General features: G+C 42.9%; 1 protein-coding gene and 1 pseudogene across 1 annotated transcript in view; both read left to right on the top strand.

Annotated features, from left to right (window-relative positions):
- The window catches only part of LOC126413152 (protein Fe65 homolog), a 521,914-nt gene that overhangs the window by 82,228 nt on the left and 422,338 nt on the right, over positions 1-17,348 (top strand). The gene's annotated exons all lie outside the window — the stretch shown is intronic.
- LOC126413447 (5S ribosomal RNA) lies at positions 10,772-10,889 on the top strand (annotated as a pseudogene).

The following is a 17,348-nucleotide window of genomic DNA, read 5'->3' as shown; positions in this document are numbered from 1 at the left end:
TTAAGTCGGTAATTTCATTCACAATACTTCGCGATACACTATTCACAGTCTTTCGCGGCATTTTTACAATAGTCAAAATTTTTCACAAAACAAATCAACACAGTGCAAAAGCAACACACAAATACAACAAAGCAACAAACTGCCGTTGACCTGTAGAGAGAAAGTCACAATATTATTAACAGCGTTGCGCTAAATCCTAATTATATCTAAGCAAACAAGAGCAGATATCTGACTGTTGTTCAAAAGACTCTCAACGAAATACGATCCTGGACTGGGTGTCGCCAAGTGTAACCTCCCCACCGCAATTTTTATAAGAAAGAAAATATAGCAATACTTAATAGAAATGGGAGCCAAGTGTAACCTCCCCACAAAATTTTTAAAGAAAGGACGATGCTAATTAGAAATGCTGATGGACATTGCTCTAAGCGTAACCTGCCCACAATGAAATGTACTGACAATGGCAACAAAAATGTGAAATACGCAATCTGACTCAATTATAAATCCTTCAAAAAATTAAAGTCCATTCAGTGACAAGAAAATTCAATTAAACCGAAACATCGGTCTTTGGCCCTGTGTAAAACAATCAGAATTAAAGTCTTACCTCAGAATAAATGGATGTCACATATCTGCTCTTGTTGTTGCGCACCGCTTGGAGGAACTGCATTGCAAATAATAATATTCTTTTTTTTTGTGATTTAAGTGGAATTTTTCTTCAAAAGAAGTGGAATGAAATGGGAAGTGCAACGAAATCTTGAGTTCAATAAAAAATTAAATTTTTGAGAAAATACTTTTGAAATAAAAAATTATTATTGGGAGACTTGTTGGAGAATAATTACAATAAATAAAATTTTTCATTATCTAATGATTATATTAATTAACAGTATACCTTATTCCTCATCTTGACCATTGTTGCCGACCGCTCTGCATGACGACTACAGACTGAGTACTGCTCTCAACTAGACAGAGCTACAGACTCGCAACGACTGACTGAGAACCGCTCGCAACACTCGCGCGGTCAAGCGCATACTCTGGTCACAGATGCTACAATGCCTCGCCATCGCTGCTGCGTTACATACGTGTTTCAAGGGTGAAAGAATTGATAAGTAGCAGGTTAAATCCTAGGAGTGAACGAGAATCTAACGCGTTACCTTTAGGATTTAAAGCCTCACACCTAACCAATGAGCCACTAAGTCTCTTTGTATTTATCTCTAACTGAGTGACTTTTCTTACAAGCCAAGTGCATCAGAATTTTTGTGAAAAATCACGTGCATTACTCTGGGCTTCTTGTCCGAACTACTAATTTCGAAAGCTTGGACAAATCACTTTCTTGCGTGTCCATCCTTAGCAATTCTTCAGAAAAACTCAAGATTCCGCAGCCGTCTAGATACATTCTTGAAATGCTCAGAAACTATTCGCTGCAGATATTGTTCATTTCATAGTAAATTCGTGGCCATTTATTATGCGTCTCGCGTACAGTGTTTTTCTGAATGTCCGCTATTTAGTGCGGCTAGAGGGATAGGACAAGGTGCTGACGAACAGGGGAAGAAACGATGAGGAGTTTACAGTGGCACAAACAGATGTACACGTTTCGTTTTGTCTCTGCGCCCTTTCTGTTGTTACCATATTAGTTGCTGACAAAATGTGTGGAATTACTGTCTCTCTTTCACCCAGCAGACAATTTTCAGCGATTGCGATACATACCAGAATCCCCGTCACAACCCAGCATGGTGTGTAAAAGGCTTTCATAAACGTCATGTATGGCTGGCAAATCAGTGGAAAATGTGTATTTTAAATCCTACTAACATTTGCATAATCAGATTCGCTTAATTGGATATTCCTTAACACTGTTGATCGATGGTAGACGCACAACTGTTGTTTCCTACGCATTGAATAAACTAAGTACACAGTGACGAAAGACGCAAAAGAGATGAAGAAGAGAGGAAAAAGAGGAGTCAGTGAACAGGAGAATAAAAGACGTGGAAATGAAAAAGAGAATAAATGATGAAGAGATGAACAAAAGAAAAAGAGTGTACCCTGAACTATGTATTGTGTAAATTAAAAACAGAAATGTGCGATAAGAAACGTGTACTGTGGTCTGTGAATTGTGTGATGTGTAGTATGTGTGAGTTTCTACATAAGAGAACTACAAGACCCTGTAAGTAAAAGTTACTCTCACATTCGCCGTTATCTACAGAGTAAGATCCATTATTAAATACAACATTGCGTTCACTTAAAACTTCCGAGCTGATAGGCCGTGGTCGAAGTATAAAACTGTCTCCTGACGTTTCGTCTCCGACTGCGGGAGACATCCTCGGAGGTAAAGCCGCTTTACCTCCGAGGATGTCTCCCGCAGTCGGAGACGAAACGTCAGGAGAGAGTTTCATACTTCGACCACGGCCTATCAGCCCGGAAGTTTTAAGTGAAGACAATACCGGCCGTGAAAGCTTACATTGTATGAACATTGCGTTTGTTTATATTACAGTAAAGGCATGCAACTCATACATCGCAAACATCACTAAACAAATGTTGTAGTAGACAAACAACGCAGTTAAGAATGGAAATTATTTCCAGAAAGCGTGTTACAGGAAAAAATACAAGAAAATCGTCACTGGTAGCATCAAATGTTATTTTACAACAAACAAAAACATTAGATATGCTAATGCAAGGTGAAGAAATTAATTAAACATTAGTAATAACCCAAAATATGCCTTTCCTTTCGTCTTAAAAACAGCACACCAACAAATTTATGGATAAATTACTAAAGAGAACTCACTGAGGGCACTGGAGCTACGCTGAATCATAGGAGGGACATAAAACAAAAGCAAAAATAATTGTCTGTTGCAAATACGTACTCTCGCCGGTGTATTGGAATAGAATTGGATCAAACGGCTGATTGCATCCGTAATGATTAAGTAGCCTGCGTTTGTAATTAAGTGCTGCGCCCAGCAGTTGCAGTCTATCGGTGAAGAACAAAGCCAGAATCGTAAAAAAGCCGGAATTGTAAAATTCGGCCAGTCGGAAAAATCTGCAGGCAAGCACTACCGGGTCGGGACGGGACTGCGCATTAGCCTCGCGCATTGTTCGGCGCGCGCGTTCGACTCGAGTGCTCGTTAAAATTGGATCGACTGGTGCGTCCGGTCGGCGAGCGATCGATCGATGGCGTCCTCGCGTGCCCTTGCCCGTGCGGAGCGCCGCGCTCGATATCTCGCCGTGTGCTGCTGACCGACTGCCTGAAGGAGCGGCTTCTCGCAGGGACACGCTGGCGACAATACCTGCAAAGTATGTGTAACTGTAAGGGAATACAACTGTGGTAGGTGCAAAGTAAATTCACATGGTTTTATATAATTAGCATCATCTGTCGTGGCAAAAGAATAAAACGACAGACCAACACACTGAGGTATACTCAACAATTCAGTTTTTATCTCCATATGTTTCCAGCGTCCGAATCTTGTTCTGAATGATTACTTTCAGCACACGAAAATACGTGTTACAACTTCAAACGCTTTTATTTTAAAGGCATCTTCAGTGGATTTTTTTTAGCTACGGGTCTGTCATGCCAAAATGTGCGTTTCCTCTCATTTGGTGATTTTGGCCGGACACACGAGTAACTAAAAATTGCCTTTAATGTAAAAGGAAAAATTCATCTGAAAAGTAAATAAATATTATCTTAAAACAAAAAAGGCGCTTGAAGTTTGAAAACAAATACTTATCTTGCTGCTGCGGAAAATGGCTGCATCAACAGTTATGCGTAGCCTGTTTCTAACTCCATATACTTCCCACACAAACATGGACAGAAGTGTTGAAATACCCATGCAGCTACTGTCAACAGTACGCAAACCGAAAATCTGTAGTGCTGTTGTAAAATTTTCTTCGACTGAATCGCAGTTCAAACCTAAAATGCGAGCACTAACGTCAACAAGCATTCCTATTTTGCAGATCACATGCTGTTATTTCCACAGATATATGCACCACAAAATAATTAGGAGTTAAACTATGTAATGTTTTACAAAGTGGTAAAAAAATATCGAAATACTCTCCAGGATAAGGAAAGTGCCCCTATACCAAGTTCCAGAAGAAAACGAGTGCCGGCCGCGGTGGTCTAGCGGTTCTAGGCGCTCAGTCCGGAACCGCGCGACTGCCACGGTCGCAGGTTCGAATCCTGCCTCGGGCATGGATGTGTGTGATGTCCTTAGGTTAGTTAGGTTTAAGTAGTTCTAAGATCTAGGGGACTGATGACCACAGATGTTAAGTCCCATAGTGCTCAGAGCCATTTGAACCATTTTGAAAACGAATGGCCAGCTAAAGATGGCAGAAGAATACAAAAACATTTATCGCTATTAAAATTACCTGTCTGTCAAGGCCGCAGTCTTCTACTAATTATTGATATATTATAGTTCAAGCAAGATTTCGTACGTTAGACTGCTGAAGACAATGACTGGATGCCTAGGAACAGAAATACACGGAGGAGTAAAAACGACAAGGAAAGGTTTGGATAAACCAAATACAGTTTTTAAAACAATGGTTCCAAGTGTCTGAAGTGGGATGTTTACAGTCAGGGCGTATTGCCAGTTGTATACATTGCAGTGCGGCATGGACTAAAGAAATTATTATTATTTGATGCTTAAGTTCTAACGGTAGCCATGTTGGCAGATTAACTTACGGGAATTCAGACCCTTATTATCCAAACAACTATTATTATCTCTTTTGCCCAAATATGCATCTTTGTGGTATTAACGGTGTGTATTTTTATTATGATCTTATTCTCCAGGTTGTTGGTGACTGCGAGATCATCTTTTGATTATTGTGTAAGTTGCTGTAGTTCTTTTTGTTAAAGCTGTCTTCATCTCCATTTTCATCTGCTGCAGAAACACAAACACCAACATGGTATACAACCTTTTAATGAATCACACTTACAAGCTGAAACTTCGTTAACTTCACAAAGACATAAGTCATCAACAGGGACAAAACACACAGCATCAAAAAAAACTTGTGCATTTCGCTGGTGGGTCTGGTTTTATGACAATCAAGCTAGTTATGCGGTATCATAAATGAAATGTTAAAGGGCAAGTTTTTGCTATTCCAAACCGATAAAACCGTTTTCTTTTCATTTTTTGTCGTTTTTCCTCTAAATATCTAACTTGTTAAGGAAACACTTTATAGGTTGCTCGTCGTAAAATAAAATCAGTGTATTGTAATGGATACGCTGTCGATCGTAGCTAGTAGTTAACGCATTTCTGACTGTTATCAGTACCCGTTGTGGCCGAGCGGTTCTAGGCGCTTCAGTCTGGAACCGTGCGACCGCTAAGGTAGCAGGTTCAAATCCTGCCTCGGGCATGGATGTGTGTGATGTCCTTAGATTAGTCAGATTTAAGTAGATCAAATTTCTAGGGGACTGATGACCTCAGATGTTAAGTCCCATAGTGCTCAGAGCCATTTGAACCATTTTTTTTTTTTGTTATCATTATGTTTACTGCAATTGCTGCTGACAATTGTATGAGCTCCTTTCTATGTATAGCATTGCAGACATTTTAGCTGTTTGCTTTGCTTTTGTATTATTCAGTCCAGTCCGCAGTAGTACACAGAACAGAAGCACCGGTTCTTGTATCCGCCAGTTACCCGTGTTGCTTGTTAGGCCAAGGTTTTCACAGTAGTCGGATGTTTCCCACCACGATCTCCGCTCGTCTAATTGTGAAAATGAACATCGTTCCATTGCGTGTTCCTTTCCTTCAACTGCGTTTCGTTGGCAAATTGGAACGTTCCCATGTAGAGAATGTAGGCAGCATTCACATTAAATTCTGGAAGAGTTTCTCCTATACCTCGCTGTCAGTGCTACAGTTCCGGCAGTTAGGAGGCGGAAAATTAATGTTTTACCTTATTATTCTGAATTCCTCCCCCCCCCCCCTCTCTCTCTCTCTCTCTCTCTCTCTCTCTCTCTCTCTCTCTCTCTATATATATATATATATATATATATATATATATATATATATATATATATATATAATCTCCCCTACTCGGCGAGGCAACGTTGCTTTGCTTATGTTGGAAGAGATACGTGGGATATGAACAGTTCGCATGGTGGCACTGAAAACACATCGCAGGAGAAAAAAATGGAGATTAAATCGAAGAAAAGATAAGAACTGAAGAAGATTGTTATAAGAGCAAGTAAATTTGCAAAAATTGTTTACCCTTATGGCAAAAGAGATTTATAATAACGTTTCGGGTGTATCAGTGCGCTAGTTGGGAGTAAGGAGAAAGCTTATTTTACGCTATAAGAAACAGGCAACTCCCTGTATGTATTCTCAGCCAAACAGTGAGGTCCAGGACTGGTAGTAAATACTTTACGACATACTAGTACATACTAAGTCGAATAAAACATTTCATATAACATTCTGATTGCTTACGTGATACAACTGCTTTCAGAGAGAAGTTTTCATTGCGTGGGTTGGTACCCCCGTTGTCATGACTTTATTTATCGATTGTCATTTTTGTCTTGAAGTTAAGAGTTGTGAAGTTGTGCTATCTGCAGGCACCTTATCAAGAATACTTCTCTGTAAATATGTGATGTGCTGCGATAGGCAATCAGTTGATTGGGCATGTTGTGTTACCGCATCGTCTTGCAGGTACCCATTACCTAGACATTTTTGAAAATGGGCTTCTCATTATTGAAAGAGCTTTCTTTGGCTGCAGGGATGGGTATACCCTTCCAGTATGATGGGGCCCCTGCACATTCTAGTCCCCAGGTCACGCATCATCTAAATCTAACATTTCCCGGAAAATGGATCGGCAGAAATAGTCACGTTTCTTGGCTACCAAGGTCCCCGGTTCTTAACATTTTAGATTGTTACCTATGCTGAAGGTTGAAAGGCGAAGTCTGTAAGAAGAATATAGACACAGGAGACAGACTGACCATTCGGATTACGAATAGCGCTGCCAGTACAAAAGAAAAGAAAGATCATCTCAGAAGAGCTACATGTGGTGGTGTGAAGACAATTCGAAAGTGCGTTGAGGTGGAATTTGTGAAACTAAAGTTTGTGCTTGAAACTACCCGGCAGATTAAAACTTTGTGCCGAATCGGGACTCGAACCTGGGACCTTAGCCTTTCGCGGGCAAGTGCTCTCCCGACTGACGTATCCAAGCACGGGTCACGATCCACGCTCGCAACATAACTTCCGCCGGCACCTCATCTCCTACTTCCGCGAGAGACAGAGGATCCCGGTTCCAATACTGGTCTACCACACAGTTTTAATCTTCCAGGAAGTTTCAAATCGGCGCGTACTCCGCTGCAGAGCGAAGATTCATTCTGCAACTTTGAATTGAATCATTTGCCTTTGCCTGTGAGTATTTGTTTGAGTTAAATTCTAACAGCTGTATCTCTGCAAATAGTAAAAAATGGACCCAAGTTATATGGAATGTTTTATTCGAATTTGTCTAAAATAATTACTATTCCTCCTGAAAAACATTGTATTAAACAACACCTCGCAGACCCACAACATCTATATGTGGTGTTACCATCACGCTGAAGGCGCATAGCAATGTTGATTGGCAGACCAAGAGGAGGTTGCGCCGCCTAATTCAAATGGTTTTCTGAAGCTGCTAAACATGTAGCGTATTCAAGAGCCAGGCTCTGCGGTCATAATACATATGCCATCAACGACGGCGGTTTGTATGTAGCAGTGGAGTGCGAAGTCTCTCTGTGGCGCAGCTCAATTTTACGAAATCTTTTCAGTTTTCGTTCGAGATGTATACTCAATGCCGGGGTGCTATTTGGCTCCCAGACTACGGTTACAACCTGGAGGAAAAAACAAACGACAAATTAGAGATGTGGAGAGGTGGGTTCCATACACTAGTCGGTCTGCTTTCATTCTGTGCGACTCACATATTTCACGTGAGGCAGCTGTTCTCTCGCTCTCTTTCTTTCTTTCTTTCTGACTTATAAGAGAGAGGTATCTCCGTAACATATGGGGCTATTTAGCTTTGTTGGGAGAAAAAAAGAAATGAAGGAAAAGCATGCTGTGATAAGCATACTAAACGGTACATCTGAAACTAAATAGCAGTTCATGCTCACGTAATAATGGTCCATAAATATAGCTGAATTTTTTTTTTTAATTTCACTCCTTATACGACCATTCTGGGATTAACATTTTGCTTTTCGGGTTGTTGTGTGTCAGAAACTGTGTGCAATGCGTTTTGTTGCAATTAATCTGTTGTTGTCTGGAAACCTCGAGCTGATGCTACCAGTCTTGTTCAGTCATTTATGTTACGTTACACATCTATCAGAGCGACACTTTTATACGAATAAAATAATTTGTCACGTGTAATGGCAGTATATATATATATTACTTCCACCATGATCAAACTTACGCAAAAGTATTGCATCTTCCACACATTCCAATGCTTACGTTAAGTGAAAACCGACACATAATGCCCGAAACTGACTAACGACAAATTCCCAAAAGTGTAATTTGCGTATTTTTCTCATGTCCCTTTCTTTCTCTGTTATTCTTATCTCCGTTTCTGGACAGTTCTTTTAGTTACCTGTACTCAAATTTCCCCTTTTCTCGTAGAACCACACACTGCAACACTCGTACCAACATAACAAGCAAACGGATACCCAACTACGCACGAATACCACAACACAAACATCAGACGACCGAAAAACACACAGCAACGGTGGTGGTAACGCTGTCGTGCAGTAAAGACACACAGCCAACATACTTTTGAAAAATCATAATGAAAGTGAAGGGTTTAAGTGAAATGTGTTAGTAAACGCCGAAAATCGGACATCCTGAAGTGCATAGAGGAACAATACCAAGGCGACACATATGGGATGATAATATTAAATAAATAAATGAAAAATAACAGTACCGAGTGAAGTGGCGCTGTGGTTACCACACTGGACTCGCATTCTGGAGGAGGACTGATCAAGCTGGTGTGCGACCATCCAGGTTTAGGTTTTCCGGGATTTCCCTAAATCTTTCAAGGCAAAGGCCGATATCTACATCTACATTTATACTCCGCAAGCCACCCAACGGTGTGTGGCGGAGGGCACTTTACGTGCCACTGTCATTACCTCCCTTTCCTGTTCCAGTCGCGTATGGTTCGCGGGAAGAACGACTGTCTGAAAGCCTCCGTGCGCGCTCTAATCTCTCTAATTTTACATTCGTGATCTCCTCGGGAGGTATAAGTAGGGGGAAGCAATATATTCGATACCTCATCCAGAAACGCACCCTCTCGAAACCTGGCGAGCAAGCTACACCGCGATGCAGAGCGCCTCTCTTGCAGAGTCTGCCACTTGAGTTTAACATCTCCGTAACGCTATCACTGTTACCAAATAACCCTGTGACGAAACGCGCCGCTCTTCTTTGGACCTTCTCTATCTCCTCCGTCAACCCGATCTGGTACGGATCCCACACTGATGAGCAATACTCAAGTATAGCTCGAACGAGTGTTTTGTAAGCCACCTCCTTTGTTGATGGACTACATTTTCGAAGGACTCTTCCAATGAATCTCGACTTAGTACCCGCCTTACCAACAATTAATTTTATATGATGGTTCCTTTGAAAGACCGCAGCCAGTTTCCTTACTGATCCTAGAAACATTCAGAGCTACTGCTCTGCCTTTGATGGCCTCGGTGTCGATGGCACATGAAACCTAATTTTCCTTTCTTCCATCATGTTTATGTGTAAATATAGCGCATTACCGCCGCTATCCGTTCACAAAGTCAGAAAACGGACTTTAAAAAAATTAACTCAGTATTTTCTGTGCGGAATTGAGTAAGGACTCAACCGGCTATTAAAGAACTTAATATCCGCTTAATAACCTATTAATGGTTAAAGTCTCTAGCCTAATTGTCCTAATTAAATCACGGTCTCTGCAAGGGACAGTTATAACAGAGAGTGCTTCGGTTCATTTAAGCAAAACGTGGAGTGTTTCTCTTAATTATCTAATTTTATCTGAGTTTACTTCTTGCACTTGGAGACTGTAGCAGGTAGTTTGCAATCTGCCCGACGAAGGAGGAATAAATTTAGACTTTGTAATTAAAATCGTTTGCAAAAAGAAAAGTGTCTTCAGTGTGTAACGGTAAGGTCATTAGAGACTGCATATAAGATCGGGTCGGACTCCACGCTGAAAGAAGTCGGCCACCGTTTCTTCTCTTCCTTCTTAAAACAAACTACCACAACGATTTAGTAATAGATTGAAAGAAACGGTAGATGACAGCAATATCATACCTTAGGAATGAAATAAACTGGAAGTGTCACAAAGCCAAGGCGAAACGGCCGCAATACGAAGAACTCGAAAAATGGTCCTCCGAAGGACCGATTCAGCAAATAAAAAAGTCAAAACCGTTCGGTGGCGTTAAAAGCAAATGCGGCAACATTAAAAGTGCAATGGGAATTACACTGTAAATCGCAGAGGAGAAGGAATAAATGGGAGTCCATATGCAAAAGATAAGGGATACAGTATTAGAATCGGAAGTTAACCGAGTTTTACATGACCTGCAACAGAATAAAGCAGAAGGGATGGATAACATTCCTTTTGAATTTATGAAATCATTGGGGGAGTGACAACCAAGCGACTAGTAAAGTTGAGTGTAGAATGTATAAGTCTGGAGATATATGACTTAAGAAACTCCGGGAACATTCATAGGCTTTGTCGACACAGAAAAGAAAATGCGTTCGACAATGTAATATCGTGCCAGATATTCGAAATTTTGCGAAACCAGGAGTAAGTTATTGAAAAGACGGATATAATATACGGTATGTGCAAGAAATCCAACAGCCTTGGCGCAGTGGTAACACCGGTTCCCGTCAGATCACCGAAGTTAAGAGCTGTTGGGCTGGGCTAGCACTTGGATGGGTGACCATCCGGTCTGCCGAGTGCTGTTGGTTGGTTGGTTTGGGGAAGCAGACCAGACAGCCTGGTCATCGGTCTCATCGGATTAGGGAAGGATGGGGAAGGAAGTCGGCCGTGCCCTTTCAGAGGAACCATCCCGGCATTTGCCTGGAGTGATTTAGGGAAATCACGGAAAACCTAAATCAGGATGGCCGGACGCGGGATTGAACCATCGTCCTCCCGAATGCCAGTCCAGTGTCTAACCACTGCGCCACCTCGCTCCGAGTGCTGTTGGCAAGCGGTGTGCACTCAGCCGTTGTGAGGCAAACTGAGGATGTACTTGATTGAGGAGTAGCGGCTCCGGTCTCGGAAATTGACATACGGCCGGGAGAGCGGTGTGCTGACCACATGCCCCTCCATATCCGCATACCGTGACGCCTGTGGCTGAGGATGACACGGTGGCCGGTCGGTACCTTTGGGCCTTCGTGGCCTGTTCGGGAGGAGTTTAGTTAGTTTAGTTTTTATGTACAAGAAACAAGAACTACGTGCTCGGATTGAAACGAATAGAAGGCTGGAATTTAGTCAAATGGCACTGTTGTCCAATATGTACATCAAAGAACCAATGACGAAAATAAAAGCAGGCCGGAGTGGCCGTGCGGTTCTAGGCGCTACAGTCTGGCGCCAAGCGACCGCTACGAGGCTAGTTAGGTTTAACTAGTTCTAAGTTCTAGGCGACTGATGACCTCAAAGTTAAGTCGCATAGTGCTCAGAGCCATTTGAACCATTTTGAGCGAAAATAAAAGAAAAATTCAAAACATTGCTATATTCAGTGAATGTGAAGAATTAGAGGATATAGTGAACAGGATGAACGGTCTACTCAGCACAGAATGTGGACTGAGAGTAAAGCGAAGAAAGATAAGTAATGAGGAGTAGCGGAAATGAGGTTATTGAGAAACGTTCATGAAAATTCGCAACATGGACGTTGACGAAGTGAAGGAATTCTGCTGCCTTGGAAGCAAAAGAACACATGACGGACTAAGCAAGGAGGACAAAAACAGGAGATTACCACAGGTACAGAAGGCATTCTTGGCCAAGAGAATTCTGACAGTATCGAACATCGCTCTTGAAGAACTTTTGATAATGTTCTCGTGGAGTACAGTATTGTGTGGTAGTGAATCTTGAACAGTGGAAAAATCGGAACAGAAGAGGTTCGAAGCTTTTGAGATGTGGTGCTGCAGACGAATGTTAAAAATTACGTAGAGGTAAGAACTGAATTCTCTACAGAATCTGCGAAGGAAGGAACATATGGAAAACACTGAGGAATATAAGGGACAGGGTTACAGGACATGCGTTAAGACATCAGGGAATAACTTCCATTGTTACTAGAGAGAACCGCAGACGTTACAAAATGTAGGGAAAGACGAAGATTGGAATACATCCAAATAATAATTGACGCTAAAGGATGCAAGTGCTACTCAGAGATGTACAGGTTGGCACAAGAGATGGCGGACCGCATCAAACCAGTCACAAGACATGACTCAAACATAAGACAGCGAGCCCAAGGCCGTAACCAATGCGCCAGTTCGTTCGCTAAAACTATTTGCCACTTGGGGGGGGGGGGGGGCGCATCGATGTATAGAGTGGGTGTTAAAAACACCTCTAGGCGCTATGTGCACTTGTTTTCATTGTTATAACTACGAAGATAATGTTGCTTCGTGGCGGTGCATTTGTTGGCAGTTGTTTCAAGACTGGGAGAGGTTTCACACGCGAGAAGTTGCGTTGTTAGGCGCTTAACGGAAAGGGAAGCTGTTGTGAAGCGAACATTATGAAATTTTTAAGGTATCGAAATTTCAATTTACCGCTAGTGTCAGCTATACTGCAGAGCACAGCATTTTTTCTTTTTTTAGTTCTCTGCGCACTGGAACCCAAAATACTTCTTTATCTTCTTCTGTCTTTCAGAGATTAGGCCTACCGATAAAAACACTTCGAAACCTTTTTCTTGCTGATACCATTTACATAATAACGAAAGGAAAAAGTTTTATCGCTTACTACCTTTTCGCTGTTGGTGCAGTAAAACTTTACCATCCGACATGACGTTGTCATTCATTAATTCTTTACTAGAAACTCTATTCGCAACACATTTTACAGACAATATCCGCATTACCACTGAATTATGTCATGGTGCGCCGCACCGAGCGAGGTGGCGCAGTGGTTAGACACTGGACTCGCATTCGGGAGGACGACGGTTCAATCCCGCGTCCGGCCATCCTGATTTAGGTTTTCCGTGATTTCCCTAAATCACTCCAGGCAAATGCCGGGATGGTTCCTCTGAAAGGGCACGGCCGACTTCCTTCCCCATCACTAATTCGATGAGACCGATGACCACGCTGTCTGGTCTCCTTCCCCAAAAACAACCAACCAACCATCATGGTGCGCCGCATAGTTCAGTAGATATGACGTTACAAATATTCAGACGCTTTAAAACTAGCTTAAAACAAAGTTCAATTCCTTAAAGAATTGGGAATTGGGGGTGGGCATGGGGGGGGGGGGGTGTGGTCACTTGGTTTGTTTTTTTAGACTGATTCGAAAACAACATTCCATGCAACATGTGTCCAGTTTTTATTGTTTTTCAAATGGCGTTATATTCGCTTTTATTGGTAACTTTATGGCGCAATAAAATAGTTCAACTAAAAGCATGCATGCCATTATTTAACAAACAATTAGCATTGCGCAGATGTTATATGGAATGCTGTATTCGAATTAGTCTAAAATATTTATTATTCTTCCAGAACACCCGCTGTACTATGTTGGGTTCAGTAAAACAATTTTATAAACCGTGGTACCGTACTACAAGAAAGCAATTCTTACTGGTTAGATACATACAACTGTAAGAACATAATCCAAACAGATAGGAGGTTTCAAGCAAAGGCAAATTATTAATATGAATGTTGATTTTCAGAAATGCTATTTCCGACTTAAGTGCCCTCTCGAATTCTCTTGGCAACACTACGAGTAGCTCTTTTGAAGTGGTCTAAGTGTTCTTTTATAAGGACACTACTCATAATCCGAACGACCAACTCGTCTATTGTGTCTTCTTTCTCTTTGCAGACTTCGCTTTTCAATCGTCATCATAGGCAAAAATCTAAAGCTTAAGGTCGGAGTCGCAATCGGGCACACAATTTCAATCTGAAAGGAGGCGTGAAATCAGCACACACTCTACTGCAAACTAAAAATTAATTCTGCTGACAATGCTCTAGACTGTGGCTTAGCCACTTTTCTGCAGTATCATTTCTTGCAGGAGTGTTAGTCCCGCAAGGTACCTATGCAGGAGAGCTTCTGTTCAAACTTTCTGACAGATTAAAACTGTGTGCCGGACCAAGACTCGAAGTCTGCAAGGTTCGCAGGAGAGTTTCTGTGGAGTTTGGAAAGTAGGAGACGAGGTACTGGCGGAAGTAAGGCTGTGAGAACGGGGCGTGAGTCGTGCTTGAGTAGCTCAGATGGTAGAGCACTTGCCCGCGAAAGGCAAAGGTCCCGAATTTGAGTCTCGGTCCGGCACACAGTTTTAATCTGCCAGGAAGTTTCATATCAGCGCACACTCCGCAGTAGAGTGAAAATCTCATTCTGGGAACTTCTGTTGAAGTTTGGAAGGTGGTGGAGACGTACTGGTGGAATCACAGCCATGAGGGTGGGACATGGGTCGTGTTCGAACAACGCAGTAGATAGAGCATTTGCCCGCGAGAGGCAAAGGTTTTGGGTTCAAGTCCTGGTCCTTCTCAAACCTTTACCTTCCAGATAGTTTCAGCATTAGTCCCTACCTTTAAGGCTTCCAGGTTCGAGTCCTGGTCGATCTCACAGTCTTAGTCTTCCAGATAGTTTCAACAACAGTCCTCGCCTGTAGTCTTCTTACTGCGGCAGCGAGCGGAGAAGCAGGCTCGAGCCACTTGGCTGGGTACACGGGCGCAAGTAGGTGGTGTGGATGTCACGGCGCCTGCCTCGTGACGTCAGGCGGCGTGGGCGGAGCACAGCAGACGGGCAGCCGCGTCGCCTGGCGTGGAACGCTTCCTCTCGCGCACCGCCGGTCTCCGCCGCTTCCGCTGAATGCGCCGGCCACCGCCGCTGCGTCTATATTACCGTGCCGCCCTTCCGAGAAACGGAGCGGCGCAGCTCTGCCTTTCATTAAGCTGAGTGCCGTTCGTGAAGCACGGGAATTCCCCTGAAAAACCAATACCTTCACTAGTGTAGAAACGGGCGTCTGGCGTACTATTCCAGGATCGTCAATTCGGCAAACAGCTTTGTTGCGGCGTAACTATTCGTTCTTCTTCCGCCTCCACAGCCGATGACACTCACAAGGGGACCGCGCTTACTCGTAATCACCGACTTCTTCTAAATAAGTTCTATATGCAGGACTTAGCGGAAATGAAAGTGACAGGAGAGCCAGATGGTCAAGCGATTAGGAAAAAAAAGGAAAAATAGCACATTTGGCGTGGATCGGATGAGGCGTGGGCCATTTATGTTAGCATAGTTTCCAAGCGGAGGCTGGTGCGACGCAAAGCGACAAGCGGCGGGTAGTAGAGTCGAGTCCGAGTCCTTATACGGGAATATATTTTTCTTTTTCTCATTTTCAGTATTTACTTTTCTTTTACTGCATTGTTGTTGTTGTGGTCTTCAATCCTGAGACTGGTTTGATGTAGCTCTCCATGCTACTCTATCCTGTGTAAGCTTCTTCATCTCCTAGTACCTACTGCAGCCTGCATCCTTCTGAATCTGCTTAGTGTATGTATCTCTTGGTCTCCCTCTCCGATTTCTACCCTCCACGCTGCCCTCCAGTACTAAATTGGTGATCTCTTGATGCCTCAGAACATGCCCTACCAACCGATCCCTTCTTCTGGTCAAGTTGTGCCACAAACTCCTCTTCTCCCCAATTCTATTCAATAGTTATGTGATCTACCCATCTAATCTTCAGCATTCTTCTGTAGCACCACATTTCGAAAGCTTCTATTCTCTTCTTGTCTAAACTATTTATCGCCCATATTTCACTTCCATACATGCCTACACTTCATACAAATACTTTCAGAAACGACTTCCTGACACTTAAATCTATACTCGATGTTCACAAATTTCTCTTCTTCAGAAACGCTTTACTTGCCTTTGCCAGTTTACATTTTGTATCCTCTCTACTTCGACCATCATCGGTTATTTTGCTCCCCAAATAGCAAAACTCATTTTCTACTTTAAGTGTCTCATTTCCTAATCTAATTCCCTCAGCATCACCCGACTTAATTCGACTACATTCCATTATCTTCGTTTTGCTTTTGTTGATGTTCATCTTATACCCTCCTTTCAAGACACTGTCCATTCCGTTCAACTGCTCTTCCAAGTCCTTTGCTGTCTCTGACAGAATTTCAATGTCATCGGCGAACCTCAAACTTTTTATTTCTTCTCCATGGATTCACTGCATATTAACCAATATAATACTCAATACCCTTCACTTACAACTTCCGGGCTGATAGGCCGTGGTCGAAGTATAAAACTGTGACGTTTCGTCTCCGACTGCGGAAGACATCCTCGGAGGTAAAGCGGCGAACTGCGAAGAGAACTGGAGGAAGCGCTGATTATATAGGCAGTACAGAGGGCGCCACTGTCGATCACGTGGCGTCGGCTATGAGATTGTCTCTGGTAATGCCAACATTCTCGATTGAAAGTAATCGATCGTCAAGCGTGAGACAATCTCTTAGCCGACGCCACGTGATCGACAGTGGCGCCCTCTGTTCTGCCTATATAATCAGCGCTTCCTCCAGTTCTCTTCGCAGTTCGCCGCTTTACCTCCGAGGATGTCTCCCGCAGTCGGAGACGAAACGTCAAGCGTGACGATCGATTACTTTCAAGTAAGTTCGAAGCCACGGGTTGTTTAGACGATAGACCCCGTAGTGGCCGACCGAGCACAAGGCGTAATGCTGCTGAGACAGTTCAGGAAGAAATGGAGACTGTAGCGGTTTCGTCTATGCACGGGTAAGTCAGCCCTCGTGCAGTCGCACGTCGCACCGGCATTCCATACACTACTGTTTGGTTGGCACTTAGGCGTACCCTGTGATGTTATCCGTGCAAAATCCATCGGAATCATAAACTGTTACCTGGCGATTTAGTGAAGCGGAGGGCATTTGCGGTGTGGGCGTTTCAAAAGATGGCGTAAGATGACGATTGGTTGATTAACATGTCGTGGACGACGAAGCTCATTCCACGCTCCGAGGGTCTGTTAACGCCCACAACTGCAGAATTTGGGCTACCGAAAATCCTAGAACTGTCGTGGAAAATCCATTGCACGACGAGAAAGTCACGGTATGGGTTGGATTTACCACATCTACCGTTATCGGGCCTTTTTTCTTCGAGGAAATGCGTGATTCTGGTTTTGTAACTGCTACCGTGACGGGTGAGAGGTACGCCGATATGTTACAGAATCGCATCAGATGAAGCGCCATCTGTCGGACATTTTTTGAACTTTTGTATTTATTTGGTTC

This window comes from Schistocerca serialis, chromosome 7 (assembly GCF_023864345.2).
Source record: "Schistocerca serialis cubense isolate TAMUIC-IGC-003099 chromosome 7, iqSchSeri2.2, whole genome shotgun sequence".
NCBI lineage: Eukaryota > Metazoa > Arthropoda > Insecta > Orthoptera > Acrididae > Schistocerca > Schistocerca serialis.
This window is presented reverse-complemented; position numbering and strand designations above follow the sequence as displayed.